Genomic DNA, 14,754 nt, shown 5'->3' on the forward strand with positions numbered 1-14,754 from the left:
TCTCACTACTTAACTTTGTCCACTAATGATTTGACAAATGATAAGAAAATCACCTAGTATTTTTTATTTCCGCTGAAATTTAACCACCTAGTATTTCATTTAAACTTGAAATCTCATGATTATCAACTCACTTCATTTGTTGCAAAATCTGTTTGCAATCCTTGTCCATATCTACTCCCAGGAATCTAGTGAAAAGGGGGAATAAAGTGGGAGAGGGTTACATATAAGCAGAGGTGGATCCAAGATTTGAACTCGATGGTTTTATCTTTAAAGTTTTTACGAATGAATCAACTATACTTTTGAAATTATGAATCCAAAATTTGATATTTATTACAAAATTATGATTTATCATGATATATATATATATATATATATATATATATATATATATATATATATCATACATCTTGCAATGTAGATGTCATTTGTGACCGTGAAAATTCAAACTTGAAGGGTCAAAGTTATTTATTTTAGTAGTAATTTTTAATTAATGTCAAGTTTATTAGTTCCCTTAATTACTTTATAACGTTTCTTATTTTATTTCTTGGTTGACAGGTGTTGAGAACTTAAGTATCTTATTTTGGTTTGCAAAATGTGATTTCGTTACTTCACCCTTTAAAAAAAAAGTCTTAGAAGAGTCTAGTACGGAGAATACATTAATGTATGTAACACCTATACCATCACCTTAGATTACTCAATCGTATTCTAAATAAATTATTTTACGTAATTTTCAGGCAACATTATTATTTAAAGTTTAGGTATAATGAGCTTCATCCTCTATTTATTTATTTATTTTAGATACTACGACTAGATTAATGCTCTATTGAACGAACCAAGAATTTCGTGACATTTGTTGTTTTAGACAAATACGACAAAATAGACACAATAATTGACATCTAAGAATAATCTCACACGTGTACCAAAAATAATGTAGTATTACGGAGGATTTATACAATATAACCTAATACATAAAATAATTCCCAATACTCCTGTTTTATGAGAAAGGTCAATCTTCTGAATTCTAAAGATAGATATCCCACTCTCTCTATCGTATTTTTCACCTTTTGCCTTCACCCCAAAATCCACATCAAATCTTTCTAGGGATTAAAAATGATACAGTATTAGAAAATAAAAAGGTGGAAAAAAAAAAGAAAAAAAAAAGTGAAGACTTCTTTTTCCTACCTACCGTTTGCACCCTGGGGAACCAACTCCGATTACTATTAATTAATAAATAATGATTTGAATAGCTAGACCACGTTTTAAAGCATGTGGACACCAGATTATATTAAAACCTTATCACTTCATTATATGTATGGTCAATTAACCATACATTAATTAAATTGAAAAGGATCCTATTTGAAGCTGGTGGCAGTCACATGCATGGGATGGACTTTGAATCCTTGAATGAGAGAGTACGAGACCACAGTCCAAACAAGACAAAGTAAAAAATTATCAATTAGATAGGGTCTAGCAATGAATTTATATAAGAGACACAATTTTATTTATTGATCTAACGTAAAAATAGGAGATTCAGTTATTTATGTATTAGCTATTCTATCTTCTATTGTGCATAAAATAATACATAGATTCTCTCATAACTTATACATGTATTAGTTAAGCGGGTACCTAATTGTAAACCAAACACTGTAAGTGTGTTGAATTTTATGAATAAAAAAATAATCTTTACCAAACATGGTATTACTTATGCGCGCAATATTTAATACCTGCGTAACTTAACTCATAACTAGCTACCAAACGATATTTCATGCCAACTTAGACTAGTCAAATTATCCGAAAAATAAGGTACAAACTTCACCCCTAACAAATTTTTTATTAAGATTTAAAATTATCGTCAATATCAAGCTCCTTTTAAGGGCCAAGGGCCAAAAAGAGACTTTTTCGAACATTGGGCAGAAGCGGATTCAAACTTTCTGGTTTAACTTTTAAGATTTTTTATATTGTACCCATTATATTTTTAAAATTATGAGTTCAAATTTACTATTAATTACAACTTTAATAAATTTTTACATATAAATTTATGTTTCAACTCAAAATTATAGAATTCAAATGAACCCGTAACATGCATCTGTCTTTACCCATTTCTTTATGTTGCCGAACCAAAGGATTAGACGTTTCACCTATTCCGGCTGGATCTTAAAATCTGCTGATATATTTAGATTTTGACAACTTTAGATAATTAATGAAACACCTCTATTATATTACTTACTGTTGAGAAGAGCAAAATGTGAATTGTTTCTTGTTCTAACCTGAAATATTTCATGTTTCACGTTGTTTGAGTATAGGCCACAGCTATTGAGATATATCATACATAGATATATCCTGTGAAGATTCATAAATGAATTGATTTATGAATTATGAATCGGGGGCCGATTGGTGCCGGGGGGGGGGGGGGGGCGCTAGTAGCTGATATACAGATTCGATCTAATTCAGTAGTTCTAGTTAAAAATTTAATAGGTATATATAAAAATTAAATTTTGAACTCAGCAACTATTACTTGATATTGTTAGCCTATAATTAGAATTCATAAATTTTAAGTTTGAATCTGCCTCTGTTTAGGAAGAAAACCTTTAATTAAATAAGTAGCATGTAGAACATGGACATAATAATTAACTTCACATGCATATCCACCGCAAAGTTTCGCTATAATTCATCTAAAAAAACATTGGAGGACTCATCTATCAGAAGAAGCTTACTGAAATAAATATTGCTTAATATTTTGTACTTTTGGTTTTTTCTTTGTGTGGGGTGTGTGTGTGTGTTGTGGGGTTTGTTTTGGGGGGGGGGGGGGGGGGGGTTGAAATGAAATGCAGGTTTTTGGAATATATCAACAGGTTCTGCATATTCAAGTTGGTTGAAGAGCTTTTGCAGAAACATCAATTTGTTTCAGTTTATTATTGTAAGTAAATATCATGTTCGTTTGTCTGTTTTTCGTCTGCAACAACCAATTGTTTAGTTTTAACTGGGCTAACTTCTTGTACCAATTACAAGAATTGTTGCACAATCCAATGTGTGTAATCTGATTATGAAAAATTACTCCGAAGGATATGATAGAATTGATAAGATTTTTTTATCCTTATCTAGAATTTTGAATTTGAATCATGAAATTAAAGAAATTCTTAATGGGAAGTGTTTTTCGCTAAGTGAATCTTACACCGTATATTAATCAATTAATGGTGAAAAAAGAGGTTGCTCCCTCGACAAAAGTAGAATAAAGTTGAGCCAAAAAACTTAGATCCAATCCGGGATAAAATTATTAGGAAGCAATATCTCTTTAGGTCACACTATATGATAATAAAAATTGATAGCTCTTGGGTAGAACATTAGAACTGTCACGCCCCAATTGATTAGGGAACGTGCGGGCACCTACCATTCTCCACCTTGGTAGGCGAAGCCGTTCCTTATTCACAACCAAACAATAAATAAAATAAATCCAATCACCCAAATTAATTACATAATAAGTCTAACATAAATAGATAATTATAATAAATGCGGAAGATACATCGAATCCCAAAATCTGGTCTGAATAATAAGCCACTACATAATGTCTAGGAAATACAAGTCTCGAATATCTACAATTATCTGTCTGAATGGAAAGAGATAAAGACAGTAATGATAAGAGGAGTCATCCGGACTGCGAATCCGGCCATGTGCTCACCCTGAATACTCGTCAGCCAGGCCTCGGAAGTCAATCACGAGGAGTGGAATGGAACCTGCTGCGGCGCACAGTCCGATATATATATATATATATGTTGTGGAACGTGCGATCCGGTCCAAAATAAGTTTAATATATGTTGCGGCACGCAACCAATCCAATATAGGTATAAAATATGTTGTGGCACGCAACTCGATCCAGATGCATGAGTATAAATGCATGAATGATATCAATGCCAATGAGAATCCATCAATATCAATGGTGCCTGGACACATATCACGAGAATCTATCAATATCAATTGTGTCACATATGAACACGTATCACAATACCACGAATAAATCACTTACATCCTCTTTACAAAACAATGCCCAATAATTACAATCACACCGCAATACCAAGCCCGGCTCATTTCAGAGTATCATAGAAGATGAGAATGAGTACAATGCATAATATCAATGAATAATGATAACTTATCAAATCAATCGTGCCACACATGGACACATATCTCAATCACAATATCAATATCTTAACTTTATTTTCTTTTCCAACAACCTCAACAATGATAAATATGCTCTCCAAATCATAAGCAATCACTAAGAATAAACTCGATAATCAATCACGTGGTGACAAGCCAACAACTCACAATAAGGCAACAAGCCATAGTACACAATAAGGCGACAAGCCATAGTCAACAACAACGCCAACCTAAGTATTTCAACCCAAACTTCGTACCCGAAGGCGCACATGCTTTCTCCAAAAATCACTAACTCTACATACTTTACTAACCGAAGTCTAACTATAAGGTAAGTTGTACCTACCTAGAATGCCGAACAGGAGCCACGAACCATCACAACTTAGCCTTGCCCTTTCTCTGTGCCTCCGAGTACTCAAAGTCTAATCATAAATGTATTCTAGTTTAGAAACCAAGAAGAACAATACCCATATTGCTAAGCTTCTAATTTAGGTCAAATTCAACTTATGGAAATTTGGGAAATGGGCCCGCAAGGGTAAAATGGGAAATTCTAAGGTGGAATATGCAATTCAAGTCTAGATGATCAAAACCCACTAATCAATTGCTAAATTACCCCCAAGATTAAGCTAAATTTGGATTTAAGGTGAAACCCCCAAATTTTGGGTGTAAACCCTAACTTTTCAATCGACAAATTAACCTCTTATAATGGAAGGTATAAGCTTAACAACAATGTATATATCAGATTCTAGGGTTATACTAGCCAATTTCATCAACAATTTCTATTTAGAAAATCTAAAACCTATTTTAAGAATTTATCATAAAGCCATCTTTCCCTCTTTGATCCTAGTGATTTCTAGCATGGATTAATGATTAAGGAAGGTAAGTAATGAATCCTAAGACCAAGGATCTTACTTCTATGAAGATTCAGTCCCAAAGCTCTCAAAATCATCCAAGTATGCTTAGAAAAGGATGAAATGAAATGACAAGGGTTTAAGTGTTTTCACTACTAAAAAACTGCTAAAAATCGACGGATCAAAAACCGACGCACTGGGTCGTTTAAAAAAACCGACGGAAAACCGACTCACAGAGTCGGTTTTTTTTATTTTTAATTATTTTAAATTATTTTAATAAGAAAACCGACGGACAACATCGGTTTTTTTGGCAGAATTTTGAAAATATAATTCCGCCAAAATAAACCGACGTCCCACGTCGGTTTAATTAAAAAAAAAAATTAATATAAAACCGACGTCGTACGTCGGTTTTATTTTAAAAAATATTATAAATAATATACAATTCATTTTGTTTTTAAAAAAAATAATAAACATTTTTTTTTAAGAAACCGACGGACAGTGTCGGTTTCGTTTTTTTTTTAATTTTTGGGGTCAAAATCCGGTCAAATGTGCGGAAAAAACCGACGGACAGAGTCGGTTTTGTCCGTCGGTTTTTTTTCCTATATATTGGCAAGAACGGGATTCTTTCCCATTTCGGCTATCCTCTTCAAAATTAAACCCACCCTCCCCAAACCCTAGCCGCCGCCCCCCCCCCCCCCCCCCCCCCCTCCCATTTCGCCGCCTCCGCCCAACGCTCCCGCCGCCGAACGCCTCCTTCCCTACCCCAAACCCATTTTGAAGGTTAGTTTCTCTTAAATTAGGTAAGATTAAAATTCTTTTAATCTTAGTTTTATTTGTAGATTTTAGGCCTAATGCTCGTCTATTTAGCTTTGTTCAACATCATTTGCAATGTTATTAATGTTGAATTTGTGAAAAAAAAAAAAGTAAACTTTATTTGCCTAGTTTAATTTACTTGTCATTTTTTTTTTTTTGGGTTGAGATTGTGCTATATTTCATATTCTTTGTCAATGTATTTGTGTTAGCTTAGTTATCATTCTTTGTAATATTGTTGATGTTGAATATGTGCAAAAATATATACTTTAATTATTTGACTAGTTTTTTTGTTGTTGTTGGATTGTGCTTTTTGTTAGAAACCCATAAGTTATTAGAATTGTTATTGATCATTCTAAATTAGAATGGATTGAGATTGTACTTTTCAAAGTTAGAATTGTTAAGTTATAGTATTTCTATAACCTCAATACTAAAATGTAGATTTTATTTCTCTAGATTTACTTTTCAATTTTTAGAATTGGTTGGAATTGTGCTTTTCAAATTAAGTTAGAATTATTAAGTTATGTTAGAATTATTAAGTTATAATATTTCTATAACCTCAAAACTAAAATGTAGATTTTATTTGACTAGATTTACTTTTCAATTTTTAGAATTAAAGTTAGAATCCATAAGTTATTAAAGTTAGAATTGTTATTGAGAATTCAAAGTTAGAATTAGTTGGGATTGTGCTTTTCAAAATTATATTAAAGTTAGAATTTATAAATTATTAAAGTTAAAATTTATAAATTATTAAAGTTAAATTGTTATTGAGAATCAAAGTTAGAAATGGTTGGGATTGTTTTCTTAAGTTATATTTTAAGTCGAATTCTTAAGTTATAATATATTTCTATAACCTCAATAATTTGTGGGTATATTTTTGTAGATGGATCGTATGTGGATGTATAATATGAATAATAGTAATCGTGTGGGTGTACATGATGAATTTGATGTGTTTTATTATTACTTAGGATGATTTTATGTGTTGTAGCTCTTTTAGAATTGATTTGGAGCATTTTAATGCTAGTTTTGAGCGACTTTTTTGTTATTGGTTTACGAGCAGATTTTGGCTGGTTTCTGTGCAGGTGTGGTTGCAGAAAATGCATGATTTGCGTCTTCGAAAATTTTCCGTAAAACCGACGGAAAATCGACCGTCCGTCGGTTTTACGGAAATTAATTTTTAGATTTTCCGTAAAACCGACTTTGTCGTCGGTTTTCGGAATTAATGCTTATATTTTACAAAAAAAACCGACTCGCCGTGCTCGGTTTTATAATTAAAAAAAAAAATTATATAAAAAAACCAGGCGCAACAAGTGCGTCGTTTTTCATAAAATATATTATTTATATATAAGATAAAAAATTCGAATTTAATAAAACCGACCCCCGTCCGTCGGTTTTTTAATTTTTTTTAATTTTAAAAATATTTGAATAAAACCCGACGCACAACGTAACCGATGTCTTGTCCGTCGGTAAAAACCGACGTTGTCCTTCTTTTTCCGAAAGCGAGGCTATTAAAACCGACGGACGTTAAAAATGTCGGTTTCCGTCGGTTTAATTAAAAAAAACCGACGCTAGACGTCGGTTTTTGTCAACGGTTTTTTCCGTTTTTTTAGTAGTGTTTTAACTTAGGGAATAATAAATAAATTTGCCGTAACTCCTTCGGGCGCAATGATAGTGTCGTCCGTTCAAGACACCCGCTATGGCACTACAAGAACCGTTCTGGTGGCCACCACAAAACTCACCCAGCCGCTGACCGCTATTACGAGTCCGCCACAAACTTACAGAACACGCTACGGCAGTCGGTCCCTCATTACTGCGGTTCTGGTACCGCTGCAGCGGACACCAGACACTAGAATTTTTCTGGTTTTTGACTAATTTCATCCCGAAATCTGACTACCACCCGAGGCCCTACAAATACAAAACAAACATGTATACACACATAAAAATGCGCTACGAACTCACCCGTGGCCTTAGATTTTCCAACGGATGTCTATTTGACCAAGTCAACCCCCAATGGCCTAACGCCAACCTTCCAAACCAAGTCCCAAAACGCTACCAAGAGCCTTAGGAAATGAACCAAACCTTCCACCTAGTCACAAATGACCATCCGGAACTCTTGGAATCAACGGAATTCATAAAAACGTCTGCTTACCCAAAAGTTAACTTTGAGTCAAACAGTTTTCACTTAAAGGCTCAAATTTTCAAAAGTCATACTAAAAATCACCCGATGACCTCGGGAACCGTGCCACCTGTCCCCGCGGGTGAAAATCGTACTAATAGGGCTCGGGAAAGGGTCAAAAGCGCCATAATGATCGAACGGGTCGTTACAAGAACAGAAATATCCATTAGTATATATCAAAGTGAATACAAATTATTTATTCAACAAAGTTTTCAAGATAAATTCAAAAGCTAAATTATAAAAGCACGAAATCTCAGCACGAAATATTGAAGTCAAACCTCTCTATAATTGCCATTCGATATAACAACATTTCACTATTAAAGCCTGATTTTTCCGGAATCGGTTTTTCATGTTATGTTTTACTTCTCTATAACAACATTCTACCTATAACAGCAGTGTCATTCATTATAACGGTACACTTTGTGTAAAATTACCTCTCTATAACAGTCATACTCAAATATTGTGTAATTATATTTTGTAAGAAATATATTATGTATAAAATTAAATATTAAAATATTTATGATAATCATCATTAATGTCATGTACATAATAGAAGAGTCAATAGTTAAGACCTTAAATAGCCTTCAAGGGAAAGATGGAAATCTATTGATTTCCCTTTTGCTGAAAGTTTGGACAAAATTCTTCGTCAATTCAATCGTTATATTATCACTAAGATACTGGAATTTATGAAACAACCTACAATTGTAGAATTCTTACCTCAAATTTGGAATATTTAAATTCTCAATTAATTTTAAATGCTTATGTTCCTTAGATTTTAATTTTTTATCGATATCGTACAACTAGTTATGGATTTATTAGTCTTTTCAATTTTTAACTAATGAGATATGAAAATCAATTGAGATTTTAAAATTAACAAGTATATTATTTTCGTTTATAACATAAAAAATACAGAAATAATTGTTTGCGTACTTTTTTTATAACAGCTAAATGAGATCTAAACATTAAATATTAGTATACATACATAACAGCACCTCACTATTAGCAACTTTGAAATTTTCGGACAAATCCTGCCATTATAGATGTTACATCCCGTATTTTTGTGTTACATCCCGTGCTTTCGTACGTTGGATTTTTTTTTTCATAAGTTAAGAGACATAGGTTGAAGGACAAGATTATTTTTGAGGTTATAAGAATTTATGCTATGTAAACAAGTGATAAGTAAGTGTCGTGAAGGTTAGAGGCAAGCGAATCAAAGAAAGTATAAGTTTTATCAATATTATACTCGTACTTTGAACTATGGTTCGGAAACGTAAGCACTTAGGAGAATTTTTGGTCATACACAAGTATGCAAATAAAGAGAATGGTGAATAAAAGGATGAGGTCCTAAAATGATTTAAGATTTAAAATTGTGGTTACGGTGATTGGAAATTATATCTTTTGGTGTGCATAAAGAGGCTATGGACTAATGTTATACCACATGATTATGATATTGGGTATCGAAAGTGTGTTAAAAATTATCATTATTTAAGTGAATTAACATCAAGGAATTAATTGTGTGTGTAATTGGTTAAATATTAAATTGTAATGGGGGTAAAAGAATTTAATAATAGATTAAAGGATAATGTTTGGAGACAAGCTCCTCCACGTGTCATGATGTAAAATAAAGCACCAAATGACCATGCATTAAGATGCATAGGTGGCATCTTTAAATGATAGCATTTATGATATGGGTGATTTATATGCATGGACCCCAGGGCTTTCAATAAAGGCCAAACCCATCACAGAACACACAGCCAGTCATTTTGTGGTGGTAAAACCTTTCTGCACTAAACTGACCGCTTATTCCATTTAAACAGCTTCGAATTGGGTCATTCTTATTCCATAGACACTTTTTGCACCGTTATCGGAGCAAAACCAACATAAAAAAGGCGCCGTCTCATTGCACATCAATCAGCCCAAAAGCCCCAATTTTTAATGATCAAAACTCCACGAATTTATAAATTAGTGAATTTACAATTAAAATGAGTTGGCACAATTTAATTGAGTTGACACAATTTAAATGAAATTTTGTCACAATTTAATTGGCCATTCAATCCGTAGGAGACGACTAGTGTTGGTTTTGCTCCGATAACGGTGTAAAAAGTGGCTAAGTGGAATAGGAATGACCCACCTGAAGTGTCTAAATGGAACAAGGGCCACTTTAGGTGCTCAAGTGAAAGAAGTGGACGACTACAGGTGTTTGTCGATGGGTTCGGCCTTCAATAAAGGATATGGATATGGGAATATCATTTTGGTTGAAGAAAGTTTGTTTTAAAAAAGGAAATGGCGGCAAAGTTCCTACAGATATGAAGCAATATGGCCACCTCTCTTTGAAAGTAATAACATATATACATATGCAAGCAACAATGTGATTTATTTGTGGTAGAGGAGCAACGTTAATTTTAATTTTGGCAGCAGCATGACTATTCGGAACAACAGCTTTGTTACACAATTTGGTTACGAGTTTTGATTACTACTTCAATCTCGTTGTTCCATTATTGAATCCGGGATTTCTTCAAAGTGAAGTAAGGTGGAGGAAGAGTATTTCTTGGCATATAAGGTAAAAATTCTCCTCTTCTAGATATATTTAAATTCATCCCGGTCATAACTAAATTATGAGTTGGGAACTACAAAATTAATTGCGGAAAATCGGATAAGTTGTTGTTGTTGTTGTGTGGGCTAATTTGAGGTATATTTTTGGGCTGTGTTGTGGCTGGAAATTGTTGGAGTAACTTAAGTATATTGTTTTTGTTGTCATTGATATGTATTTTGAAGGAAAGAAAAATTGGAGAAGTGTGTTTGATAATCGTATCAAGCTTGTCGCTCGTCGTGAAATGTTTATGACTTATTCTTTGCTACATGGTATCTTGTTATTGATGTATATACTTGCTTTGGATTGTTCTAGTTGTTGTTGTTGATATATGGAGTTAGGGGAAATGAGAAGAACGGGGAGATCTTTTATTTTGTTTTAGGATAAGTTAAGTTTTTGTTATACGATTAAGAGAGTCGTTTGTATAATTAACGATAGTATCATTGTGTTAGATATAGATCGTGGAGCATATACGAGTTGAGTTCTTGAGCCGTTGAACTAAGACCAGGTATGTTAAGGCTATCCCTTTCTTTCATTTTGACATGATCCTTATCACATGAACGAACACGGTGAGCAAAGCGAGTTCCAAAGACATTCTTAGATAGTGTAGAGATATTTGTATCCTTGGCCTCCTATGTTTTATGTCCATAACTCCCAAAGAATTATCATATTAGCTTCTTATGTCACCGGAGGAGTTTAAAGTATCCTTTTTCCGAGTCTTACATGCATTTATATATATTATATCATATATGGATCGGGCCGTACGTTCCTCGACACTATTATATCATATATGGATCGGGCCGTACGTTCCTCGCACAAATTATATTATATATAGATCGGGCCGTACGTTCATCGGCTTATTATATTATATATGGATCGGACATGTACGTTCCACGGCACTATCGGTTATATTTATAACCTATGCCTATCATACGCCGCGAGCCGGTTTCGGTCGTATAGAGTTACGTAGATATTTACATTTCATGAGGTCCCACTTACTAAAGGCGGGTGCAGCATATATTTACATTTAATAGGAGTTCCTTACTAAAGGTCGGGTACGGTATATAATTACGTTACTAGTCTTTGCCTTCGGGGCTATTTACATTATTGTTCTCTGCCTTCAGGGCTATTCACTGTACAGGTTGTCTCTCGTACTTTCATTATGATTTATGATCCATTCTTTATGATTACTGCTGCCTTACATACTCGGTACATTGTTCGTACTGACGTCCCTTTGCCTGGGGACGCTATGTGCCACACAGTCCCATATTGCTTTGCAGGAAAGTTATACATGAGACTGACTGTTGGGTATTCCCAGGCTATCAGCTGGATTGGTAAATTCCATTTCATTCGGAGTATGGTAGGAGTCGAGTATTTCTTTATAATTTGAGTCGGATGCGTTATGGGTATGTTGGGGCCTTGTCCCGACTATGTTTTGATACCGTGTTCTACGTTAGAGACTTTGCGTGACAGTCATATATACGGTATGTCGGTCTTGTAAGCGGCTAAGTAAGCGATGTATTATTATGCATTACTTTCTGATTTCATATGATTACATATTTTTACTTGATTTGAGAAAGACAAAGAGAATGTTTTTGAAATGTTTTTGAAAAGCTTTCATTATGCATTTCATTTCATGAATTAAAAGTCCAGTGAGATTATGAGTATAACGAAAACCAGCGGGTTTGCTCGGCCCTAAGTAAGGGTCGGGTGCCTATCATGCCCTATCAGGATTGGGGTGTGACAATAGAGAGGTTTGACTATAGATTTTTTCATCCTTTAAAAATAGATATCGCATTGGCCAAATCAACAAAATAGTTATTTGATTATTGTTCAAATATTTAAGATTTTGAAAACAAAGAAAAGTTTTATTATTAAATATTTCCTGATGTAGGTTATCCTAATATTTAGTACTATTTCAAAATTGAGTTAGATTTTACCTCATATAAAAAAATTCTTATTTCAACAATGTAATATAACGAAAATTCTGCAGTAAGCCAAAGCAAATAAGCTCCTTCTTACTGAAAATACTTAGAAATTTATGGGTGCAATACTCCCTTCAAAATTTTCAAGTATATCACAACTGAATTTTACAATTTTCCATAGCAGTTGAACAATAAAGATAATAATTAAATATGAATATTTTGTTTCATGAGAAAGCAAACTTGTGATAGAAAGATCCAATTGTTATTCATTTAACTAAAAAAAAAAACTTTTTATAACTCAATCAAATTTATTTTTAATATATATACATATGTATCTTTTAAAATCTTTATGCTCATTTACATGGTAATGAAAGATTAGTCAATGTTAGTGAGCTAAAAAGTTGCTCGTAGTATATGGTTGGTGAAGTTAGTTTCAAGTTTGGGTCAAGACTTGTAAGAGAGATTAAGATACTCTTTTTCGTTTCCGGTCTTTTAAAAGATGAAATCATAAAAATGAGGAATTACATGCAAAATATTTAAAGTATGTGATTTTGGGATTGGAGCAATAATTGGTATGTCGAAGGTCTAAGACAATTGATTGATTTTTTAATTATTTTATTCCTTAATTGGGACAAAAGAAATCCACCTTTGCATAAAGTTGAGTGGATTTTAAATAAAATTTAAAATTCAAAACATCAGCCTATTGTAGAAAACTTATCAATCCGTGACTTTTTCTTCTTTTTTTTTTTTTTTTAAAAAAAAAAATTACATGGGGTGGGAGAGGGGATTACAACGTGGGAATTCGAACCATAAACCAGATTGAGGTAAGCCGTACGTGAGAGCAAGTTTGGATTGACTTAAAATAAGTACTTTCCTCGTCACAAAAAAATTGTCTTCTTTTCTTTTTTAGTGCAAAAAGGCGAAAAGATTGTCACCTTTCTACATATTTAAAAACAATTTAACTTTATGAGATGATTTACAGCCACACAAATATCTAATACTTATTTTGGACCACACATTTCAAAAGTCTTTCTTTATTTCTTAAACTTTGTGTCAAGTCAAAAGAGAACAATCTTTTTGAGACGGAGAGAGTAGCTTTTAAGTACCAAGTTTGAAAAGCACTTTTTAAGTGCTTGAGTTAATTTTATTAATGAATAGTTATATGTTTGGATAGAAGTGTTTGATAAACACTTTTTTTTTTGTTAGAATGACTAAAATGACCTTAAAGTTGTTAACACAAAAAAGGTAATAAGAAAATATAAGAGGTAAAAAGGTAATATACTTGGTCAAAGGAGTAACTTTTTAAGCAAAAAAGTACTCCCTCCGGATAAAAAAAGAGTTCACTTAGCCTTTTTTCTTGGTTAAAAAAAGAGTCCACTTATCAAATCAAGAAAGAATTAACCTTATTTTTTTATATTTGCCCCTATTAAGTGTTATATGATCAAATCTCAATGCCTATTTAATTATGGGCAGTTTAGTCAAATTACCTATTTTTATCTAGGAGTTAGTATTTTCTTAAGGGGTGTGCAAATGGCTAAATAGACTTTTTTTTTTATCCGGAGGAAGTAATAAGTTGGGGTTCACCAACTTTTTGCTTTTGACTTATTTTAAGCAATTTTTATCTTATTTTAAACATTTTTCTATTTTGTCAAACACTTCAAAAAGTTAAAAAGGGTTTATAAGCAGGTTTGATCAATTTATAAGCCAATCCAAACACCATCTGAGCTACAAGATCCCTACGATCAATCCCTGACTTGATTGATGCACCATCCAAATATTTGTTCTTTGATATTTCTTCACAGGTAAATCACTTGCCCTCTTTTACCTACCGGGTTCAATTCTTTTTTTTTTTTTTTTTTTTTACATAAAACAATATTGACTACGTGGAAACAAAATTACAAAAAATAAAAAAATAAAAAACCTAACATCAAGTTGTGAACCTCTTGATTATTAGCCGTGAACTTCTTATCATGATTTTGACCACAAATCTTTTACCCTAACCATTTTAATTATGTAGCATAATTTGATTGGCAATAAAATGTGATTTTAAATATATCATAGAATTTATGTAGTTATAAAATATTTAAAATATATCATTTTAAAATTTATAATATCTATGTGACTATAAAAATTTATCATAAAAGTTTAAATAAAATTCTTTAGAAATTTAGTTTTAGACCAAAAACGTTTGTCCCTTTCAAGAAGAAAATCTCTTCTTCTTTTCTTCAACTTAAAAAGGGGTTGCTGTCTTGGTCA

Source organism: Lycium ferocissimum, chromosome 5, assembly GCF_029784015.1.
Source record: "Lycium ferocissimum isolate CSIRO_LF1 chromosome 5, AGI_CSIRO_Lferr_CH_V1, whole genome shotgun sequence".
NCBI classification, from domain to species: domain Eukaryota; kingdom Viridiplantae; phylum Streptophyta; class Magnoliopsida; order Solanales; family Solanaceae; genus Lycium; species Lycium ferocissimum.